Below are 9,312 nucleotides of genomic sequence, written 5' to 3' on the forward strand. Positions count from 1 at the left end.
AGCAATTATACTACTCCGATCCGAAATAAAAAAGAACCCTCAAATTATTTTGAGAAATTAAAGTAAGCACGCTATTCTAAATCGAAGTAAAGTCAAACTTTCTAGTATATTATATTACGGCTTTATTACATTCATAGAAAGGAGATAAAATGAGAAATCTTTGCCATCCAATCTGATTAGAATATCATAACATAAAGTATAAGTGGCAGAATTTTTTTTGTAGGAATGTTTTATCAATTCATTTTCATTTCATTTGTACCCCTGGCAAACTCGAACTTTCGTCCAAATGGTCTCTATTCATATGTATGAAATACATATATGAAATACGTATGTGGAGTTCCCTAGAATTTCATGTGATTCAGTAAACAGAATATAGATTCCATGATTGCTAGATCGATCCATAGGGATTGATGAAGAGTGAGCTGATAATGGAATTTTTCTTTGATAAACAGGAAACTTAAGATTAAGATGCTCCGGAATGGAAACGAGGGAATGTCCACAATACCCGGATTTAGTCAGATCCAATTCGAGGGATTTTGTAGGTTCATTAATCAAGCCTTGGCAGAAGAACTTGACAAGTTTCCAACAATTAAAGATCCAGATCACGAAATTGCATTTCAATTATTTGCGAAAGGATATCAACTGCTAGAACCCTCGATAAAAGAAAGAGATGCTGTGTATGAATCACTCACCTATTCTTCCGAATTATATGTATCTGCGAGATTAATTTTTGGTTTCGATGTGCAAAAGCAAACCATTTCTATCGGAAACATTCCTATAATGAATTCCTTAGGAACCTTTATTATAAATGGAATATACCGAATTGTGATCAATCAAATATTGCTAAGTCCTGGTATTTACTACCGCTCGGAATTAGATCATAAGGGAATTTCTATCTACACTGGCACTATAATATCAGATTGGGGGGGGAGATCGGAATTAGCAATTGATAAAAAAGAAAGGATATGGGCTCGCGTGAGTAGAAAACAAAAGATATCTATTCTAGTTCTATCATCAGCTATGGGTTCGAATCTAAGAGAAATTCTGGATAATGTTTCCTACCCTGAAATTTTCTTGTCTTTCCCGAATGCTAAAGAGAAGAAGAGGATTGAGTCAAAAGAAAAAGCTATTTTGGAGTTTTATCAACAATTTGCTTGTGTAGGTGGGGACCTGGTATTTTCGGAGTCCTTATGCGAGGAATTACAAAAGAAATTTTTTCAACAAAAATGTGAATTAGGAAGGATTGGTCGACGAAATATGAATCGGAGACTTAATCTTGATATTCCTCAGAACAATACATTCTTGTTACCACGAGATGTATTGGCCGCTACGGATCATTTGATTGGAATGAAATTTGGAACGGGTATACTTGACGATGACGATATGAATCACTTGAAAAATAAACGTATTCGTTCGGTTGCGGATCTGTTACAAGATCAATTCGGATTGGCTCTTGGTCGTTTACAACATGCAGTTCAAAAAACTATTCGTAGAGTATTCATACGTCAATCGAAACCGACTCCCCAAACTTTGGTAACTCCAACTTCAACTTCAATTTTATTAATAACTACTTATGAGACCTTTTTTGGCACATACCCGTTATCTCAAGTTTTTGATCAAACGAATCCATTGACACAAACTGTTCATGGGCGAAAAGTGAGTTGTTTAGGTCCTGGAGGGTTGACGGGGAGAACCGCAAGTTTTCGGAGCCGAGATATTCATCCGAGTCACTATGGGCGTATTTGTCCAATTGACACGTCTGAAGGAATCAATGTTGGACTTACTGGATCCTTAACAATTCATGCGAGAATTGATCACTTGTGGGGATCCATAGAGAGTCCGTTTTATGAAATATCTGCTGAGAAAGCAAAAGAAAAAAAAGAGAGACAGGTGGTTTATCTATCACCAAATAGAGATGAATATTATATGATAGCAGCAGGAAATTCTTTGTCCTTGAATCAAGGTATTCAGGAAGAACAGGTTGTTCCGGCTAGATACCGTCAAGAATTCTTGACTATTGCATGGGAACAGATTCATGTTAGAAGTATTTTTCCTTTCCAATATTTTTCTATTGGGGGTTCTCTCATTCCTTTTATTGAGCACAATGATGCGAATCGGGCTTTAATGAGTTCTAATATGCAGCGCCAAGCAGTTCCGCTTTCTCGGTCCGAGAAATGCATTGTTGTTGGAACTGGATTGGAACGCCAAACAGCTCTAGATTCGAGGGTTTCCATTATAGCCGAACGCGAGGGAAAGATCATTTCTACTGATAGTCATAAGATACTTTTATCAAGTAGTGGGAAGACTATAAGTATTCCTTTAGTTAACCACCGTCGCTCTAACAAAAATACTTGTATGCACCAAAAACCCCGGGTTCCACGGGGTAAATCCATTAAAAAAGGACAAATTTTAGCAGAAGGAGCTGCTACAATTGGGGGCGAACTTGCTTTAGGAAAAAACGTATTAGTAGCTTATATGCCATGGGAAGGTTACAATTTTGAAGACGCAGTACTAATTAGCGAACGTTTGGTATATGAAGATATTTATACCTCTTTTCACATCCGGAAATATGAAATTCAGACGGATACGACAAGCCAGGGCTCCGCTGAAAAAATCACTAAAGAAATACCACATCTAGAAGAACATTTACTCCGCAATTTGGACAGAAATGGAGTTGTTAGGTTGGGATCCTGGGTAGAAACTGGTGATATTTTAGTAGGTAAATTAACGCCTCAGATAGCGAGCGAATCATCTTATATCGCGGAAGCTGGATTATTACGGGCCATATTTGGCCTTGAGGTTTCCACTTCAAAAGAAACTTCTCTGAAATTACCTATAGGTGGAAGAGGGCGCGTTATCGATGTGAAATGGATCCAAAGGGACCCGCTCGACATAATGGTTCGTGTATATATTTTACAGAAACGTGAAATCAAAGTTGGGGATAAAGTAGCCGGAAGACATGGGAATAAAGGGATCATTTCCAAAATTTTGCCTAGGCAAGATATGCCCTATTTGCAAGATGGAACACCCGTTGATATGGTCTTCAATCCCTTAGGAGTACCCTCCCGAATGAATGTGGGACAAATATTTGAAAGCTCGCTCGGATTAGCGGGGGATCTGCTAAAGAAACATTATAGAATAGCACCCTTTGATGAGAGATATGAGCAAGAGGCTTCAAGAAAACTTGTGTTTTCAGAATTATATGAAGCCAGTAAAGAAACAAAAAATCCATGGGTATTTGAACCCGAGTACCCGGGAAAAAGCAGAATATTTGATGGAAGAACAGGCGACCCCTTTGAGCAACCTGTTCTAATAGGGAAGTCCTATATCTTAAAATTAATTCATCAAGTTGATGAGAAAATTCATGGGCGTTCTACTGGGCCCTACTCACTTGTTACACAACAACCGGTTAGAGGAAGAGCCAAGCAAGGGGGACAACGAGTAGGAGAAATGGAAGTTTGGGCTTTAGAAGGATTTGGTGTTGCTCATATTTTACAAGAGATACTTACTTATAAATCTGACCATCTTATAGCTCGCCAAGAAATACTTAATGCTACGATCTGGGGAAAAAGAATACCTAATCATGAGGATCCTCCAGAATCTTTTCGAGTGCTCGTTCGAGAACTACGATCTTTGGCTCTAGAACTGAATCATTTCCTTGTATCTGAAAAGAACTTCCAGGTTAATAGGGAGGAAGTTTGATCGGAATAAATATAAATTCTTTTCTTATTTCTATTTTATGATTGACCAATATAAACATCAACAACTTCAAATTGGACTCGTTTCCCCTCAACAAATAAAGGCTTGGGCTAACAAAAACCTACCTAATGGAGAAGTCGTTGGCGAAGTCACAAGGCCCTCTACTTTTCATTATAAAACCGATAAACCAGAAAAAGATGGATTGTTTTGCGAAAGAATCTTTGGACCCATAAAAAGCGGGATTTGCGCTTGTGGCAATTCTCGAGCGAGCGGAGCTGAAAACGAAGACGAAAGATTTTGCCAAAAATGCGGGGTCGAATTTGTGGATTCTCGGATACGAAGATATCAAATGGGATACATCAAACTCGCATGTCCCGTGACTCATGTGTGGTATTTGAAAGGTCTTCCTAGTTATATCGCGAATCTTTTAGATAAACCTCTTAAGAAGTTGGAGGGCCTAGTATACGGCGATTTCTCTTTTGCTAGGCCCAGCACTAAAAAACCCACTTTTTTACGATTACGAGGTTTATTCGAAGAGGAAATTGCATCCTGTAACCACAGCATTTCTCCCTTTTTTTCTACCCCAGGCTTTGCAACATTTCGAAATCGGGAAATTGCGACAGGAGCAGGTGCTATTAGAGAACAATTAGCAGATTTGGATTTGCGAATTATTATAGAGAATTCTTTGGTCGAATGGAAGGAATTAGAAGACGAGGGGTATAGTGGAGATGAGTGGGAAGATAGAAAAAGACGAATAAGAAAAGTTTTTTTGATTAGACGCATGCAATTGGCGAAACATTTTATTCAAACAAATGTAGAACCAGAATGGATGGTTTTGTGCTTATTACCGGTTCTTCCTCCCGAATTGAGACCTATTGTTTATAGGTCTGGAGATAAAGTAGTGACTTCAGACATTAATGAACTTTATAAGAGAGTTATCCGTCGGAACAACAATCTTGCCTATCTATTAAAAAGAAGTGAATTAGCGCCAGCAGATTTAGTAATGTGCCAGGAAAAATTGGTACAAGAAGCCGTGGATACACTTCTTGATAGTGGGTCCCGCGGGCAACCGACGAGGGATGGTCACAATAAAGTATACAAATCACTTTCAGATGTAATTGAAGGTAAAGAGGGAAGGTTTCGCGAGACTCTGCTTGGGAAACGGGTCGATTACTCGGGGCGTTCTGTCATTGTTGTGGGTCCTTCGCTTTCATTACATCAATGTGGATTACCTCTAGAGATAGCAATAAAGCTTTTTCAGCTATTTGTAATTCGCGATTTAATCACGAAACGCGCCACTTCTAATGTAAGGATTGCTAAAAGGAAAATTTGGGAAAAAGAACCCATTGTATGGGAAATACTTCAAGAAGTTATGCGGGGACATCCTGTACTGTTAAATAGAGCACCTACCCTGCATAGATTAGGCATACAGGCCTTTCAACCCACTTTAGTAGAGGGGCGTACTATTTCTTTACACCCATTAGTGTGTAAGGGTTTCAATGCGGACTTTGATGGAGATCAAATGGCTGTTCATCTACCTTTATCCTTGGAAGCTCAGGCAGAAGCCCGTTTACTTATGTTTTCTCATATGAATCTCTTATCTCCCGCTATTGGGGATCCTATTTGCGTACCAACCCAAGACATGCTTATCGGGCTTTATGTATTAACGATTGGAAAGCGTCGAGGTATTTGTGCAAATAGATATAATAGTTGCAGAAACTACCCAAATCTAAAAGTAAATTACAATAATAATAATAATTTTAAATATAGGAAAGATAAAGAACCCCATTTTTCTAGTTCTTATGATGCACTGGGAGCTTATAGACAAAAACTAATCAGTTTAGATAGTCCCTTGTGGCTACGATGGAACCTGGATCAACGCGTCATTGGGTCAAGAGAAGTTCCGATTGAAGTTCAATATGAATCTTTGGGGACTTATCATGAGATTTATGCCCACTATCTAATAATGGGAAATAGAAAAAAAGAAATTCGTTCGATATACATTCGAACCACTCTTGGTCATATTTCTTTTTATAGAGAAATAGAGGAAGCCATACAAGGATTTAGTCAGGCCTATTCATACACTACCTAAACAAGAAAGTTAGATTCGGCGATGCCCCTCCCCTTTCGGGGGGCATTCCGATTTCCCTAGTATCATCATTATTTGCCACGCGAATCCAGATTGAGATTGAGTCAATTAAGTTAATTAAATTTTCGAATCACTGACTCAGGCCATTGTCGAATCCTACTCAGCAATTGTCGAATCCTACTCAGCCGAAAAGGGGGTACTTATGTATGGCGGAACGGGCCAATCTGGTCTTTCATAATAAAGAGATAGACGGAACTGGTATGAAACGACTTATTAGGCAGATTAATAGATCATTTTTGGCATGGGATATACATCCATATACTGGATCAACTAAAGACTCTGGGCTTCCATCACGCCACTACTACATCGATTTCGTTAGGAATCGAGGATCTTTTAACAATACCCTCTAAGGGATGGTTAGTCCAAGACGCGGAACAACAGAGTTTTCTTTTGGAGAAACACTATTATTATGGGGCTGTACACGCGGTAGAAAAAATTTACGCCAATCTGTTGAGATATGGTATGCGACAAGTGAATATTTGAAACAAGAAATGAATTCAAATTTTCGGATAACGGATCCTTCTAATCCAGTCTATCTAATGTCTTTTTCAGGCGCCAGAGGAAAATGCATCTCAAGTACACCAATTAGTAGGTATGAGAGGATTAATGTCGGACCCTCAAGGACAAATGATTGATTTACCTATTCAAAGCAATTTACGCGAGGGACTTTCTTTGACAGAATATATAATTTCCTGCTATGGAGCCCGCAAAGGGGTTGTAGATACTGCTGTGCGAACAGCAGATGCTGGATATCTTACACGTAGACTTGTTGAAGTAGTTCAACATATTATTGTGCGTAGAAGAGATTGTGGTACTATCCGAGGTATTTCTGTAAGTCCTCAAAATGGGATGACGGAAAAACTTTTTGTCCAAACACTAATTGGTCGTGTATTAGCAGACGATATATATATCGGTTCACGATGCATTGCCGCGCGAAATCAAGATATTGGAATTGGATTAGTCAATCGATTCATAACTGCCTTTCGAGCACAACCATTTCGAGCACAACCAATATATATTAGAACCCCCTTTACTTGCCGAAGCACTTCTTGGATTCTGTCAATATGCTATGGCCGGAGTCCTACTCATAGTGATCTGGTCGAATTGGAGAAGCCGTAGGTATTATTGCAGGTCAATCAATTGGGGAGCCAGGGGACTCAACTAACATTAAGAACTTTTCATACTGGCGGAGTATTCACAGGGGGTTACTGCCGACCTTGTACGATCCCCTTCGAATGGAAAAATAAAATTCAATGAGAATTTGGTTCACCCCACACGTACCCGTCATGGCAGCCTGCTTTTCTATGTTATATAGACTTGCATGTAACTATTCAGAGTCAAGATATTCTATATAGTGTGAATATCCCTCAAAAAGCTTGATTCTAGTGCAAAATGATCAATATGTAAAATCCGAACAAGTAATTGCGGAGATTCGTGCCGGAACGTCCACTTTACATTTGAAAGAAAGGGTACAAAAGCATATTTAGTTCTGAATCAGACGGCGAAATGCACTGGAGTACTGATGTTTACCATGCGCCCGAATATCAATATGGTAATCTTCGCCGATTACCAAAACAAGCCATGTATGGATATTGTCAGTAAGTATGTGCAGATCCAGTATAGCGTCTTTTTCACTCCACAAGGATCAAGATCAAATGAATACTTATGGTAAAAAAGATAGGGAATTCTTGATTATTCAACGTCGGATCGAATCATGTCCAATGGCCATTGGAATTTTATCTATCCTTCTATTTTTCAAGATAATTCAGATTTGTTTGGCGAAAAAGCGAAGAAATAGGTTCGTCATGTCCATTACAATATCATCAAGAACAAGAGAAAGAACTAATATCCTGTTTTGGGATTTCGATTGAAATCCCCCTTATGGGTGTTTTACGTAGAAATACTATTTTTGGCTTATTTGACGATCCCCGATACAGAAAAGATAAAAAGGGTTCAGGAATTGTTAAATTTAGATATAGGACCCTAGAAGAAGAATATAGGACTCGAGCGGAAGACTCAGAAGAGGAATATGAGACCCTAGAAGACGAATACAGGACCCGAGAGGACGAATATGAATATGAAACCCTAGAAGAATCTAAATATGGAATCCTAGAAGACGAATACGAATATGAAACCCTAGAAGACGAATATGGGAGCCCAGAAAACGAATATGGGAACCCAGAGAACGAATATAGGACTTTAGAGAAAGACTCAGAAGAGGAATATGGGAGCCCAGAGAGCAAATATAGGACCCAAGAGGACGAATATGGAACTCTAGAGGAAGACTCAGAAGACGAATATGGCAGCCCCGGGGAAAGCGCAGAGGAAAAATATGGTACTTTAGAGGAAGACTCAGAAGAAGATTCAGAGGACGAATACGAGAGCCCAGAGGAAGATTCCATCTTAAAAAAAGAGGGTTTGATTGAGCATCGAGGAACAAAAGAATTTAGTCTAAAATACCAAAAAGAAGTAGATCGGTTTTTTTTCATTCTTCAAGAACTTCATATCTTGCCGAGATCTTCATCCTAAAGATACTTGACAATAGTATTATTGGAGTGAATACACAACTCACAAAAAATACAAGAAGTCGACTAGGCGGACTGGTCCGAGTGAAGAGAAAAAAAAGCCATACGGAACTCAAAATATTTTCCGGAGATATTCATTTTCCTGAAGAGGCGGATAAGATATTAGGTGGCTGTTTGATACCGCCAGAAAGACAAAAAAAAGATTCTAAGGAATCAAAAAAAAGGAAAAATTGGGTCTATGTTCAACGGAAAAAAATTCTCAAGAGCAAGGAAAAGTATTTTGTTTCCGTTCGCCCTACAGTGGCATATGAAATGGACGAAGGAAGAAATTTAGCAACACTTTTCCCGCAGGATCTCTTGCAAGAAGAAAATAATCTCCAAATTCGACTTGTCAATTTTATTTCTCATGAAAATAGCAAGTTAACTCAAAGAATTTATCACACAAATAGTCAATTTGTTAGAACTTGCTTAGTAGTGAATTGGGAACAAGAAGAAAAAGAAAAGGCTGGTGCTTCCCTTGTTGAGGTAAGAGCAAATGATCTTATTCGCGATTTCCTAAGAATTGAGTTAGTCAAGTCCACTATTTCGTATACACGAAAAAGGTATGGTAGGACAAGTGCAGGACCGATTCCCCATAATAGGTTAGATCGCGCCAATATCAATTCTTTTTATTCCAAGGCGAAGATTGAATCACTTAGCCAACATCCAGAAGCTATTGGCACTTTGTTGAATCGAAATAAAGAATACCACTCTTTGATGATTTTGTCGCATCCAACTGTTCTCGAATTGGTTTATTCAAGAATTCAAAACATCCCAATGCGATAAAAGAATGGAATCCTAGAATTCCTATTCGAGAAATTTTTTGGGCCCTTAGGCGCTATTGTAGCTAGTATATCGCATTTTTCTTCATCTTACTATTTACTAACGCATAATAAAATC

The sequence above is a fragment of the Triticum urartu genome, unplaced genomic scaffold (assembly GCF_056163025.1).
Source record: "Triticum urartu cultivar PI428250 unplaced genomic scaffold, HENAU_Tu73 scaffold2, whole genome shotgun sequence".
Classification (NCBI taxonomy): Eukaryota; Viridiplantae; Streptophyta; class Magnoliopsida; order Poales; family Poaceae; genus Triticum; species Triticum urartu.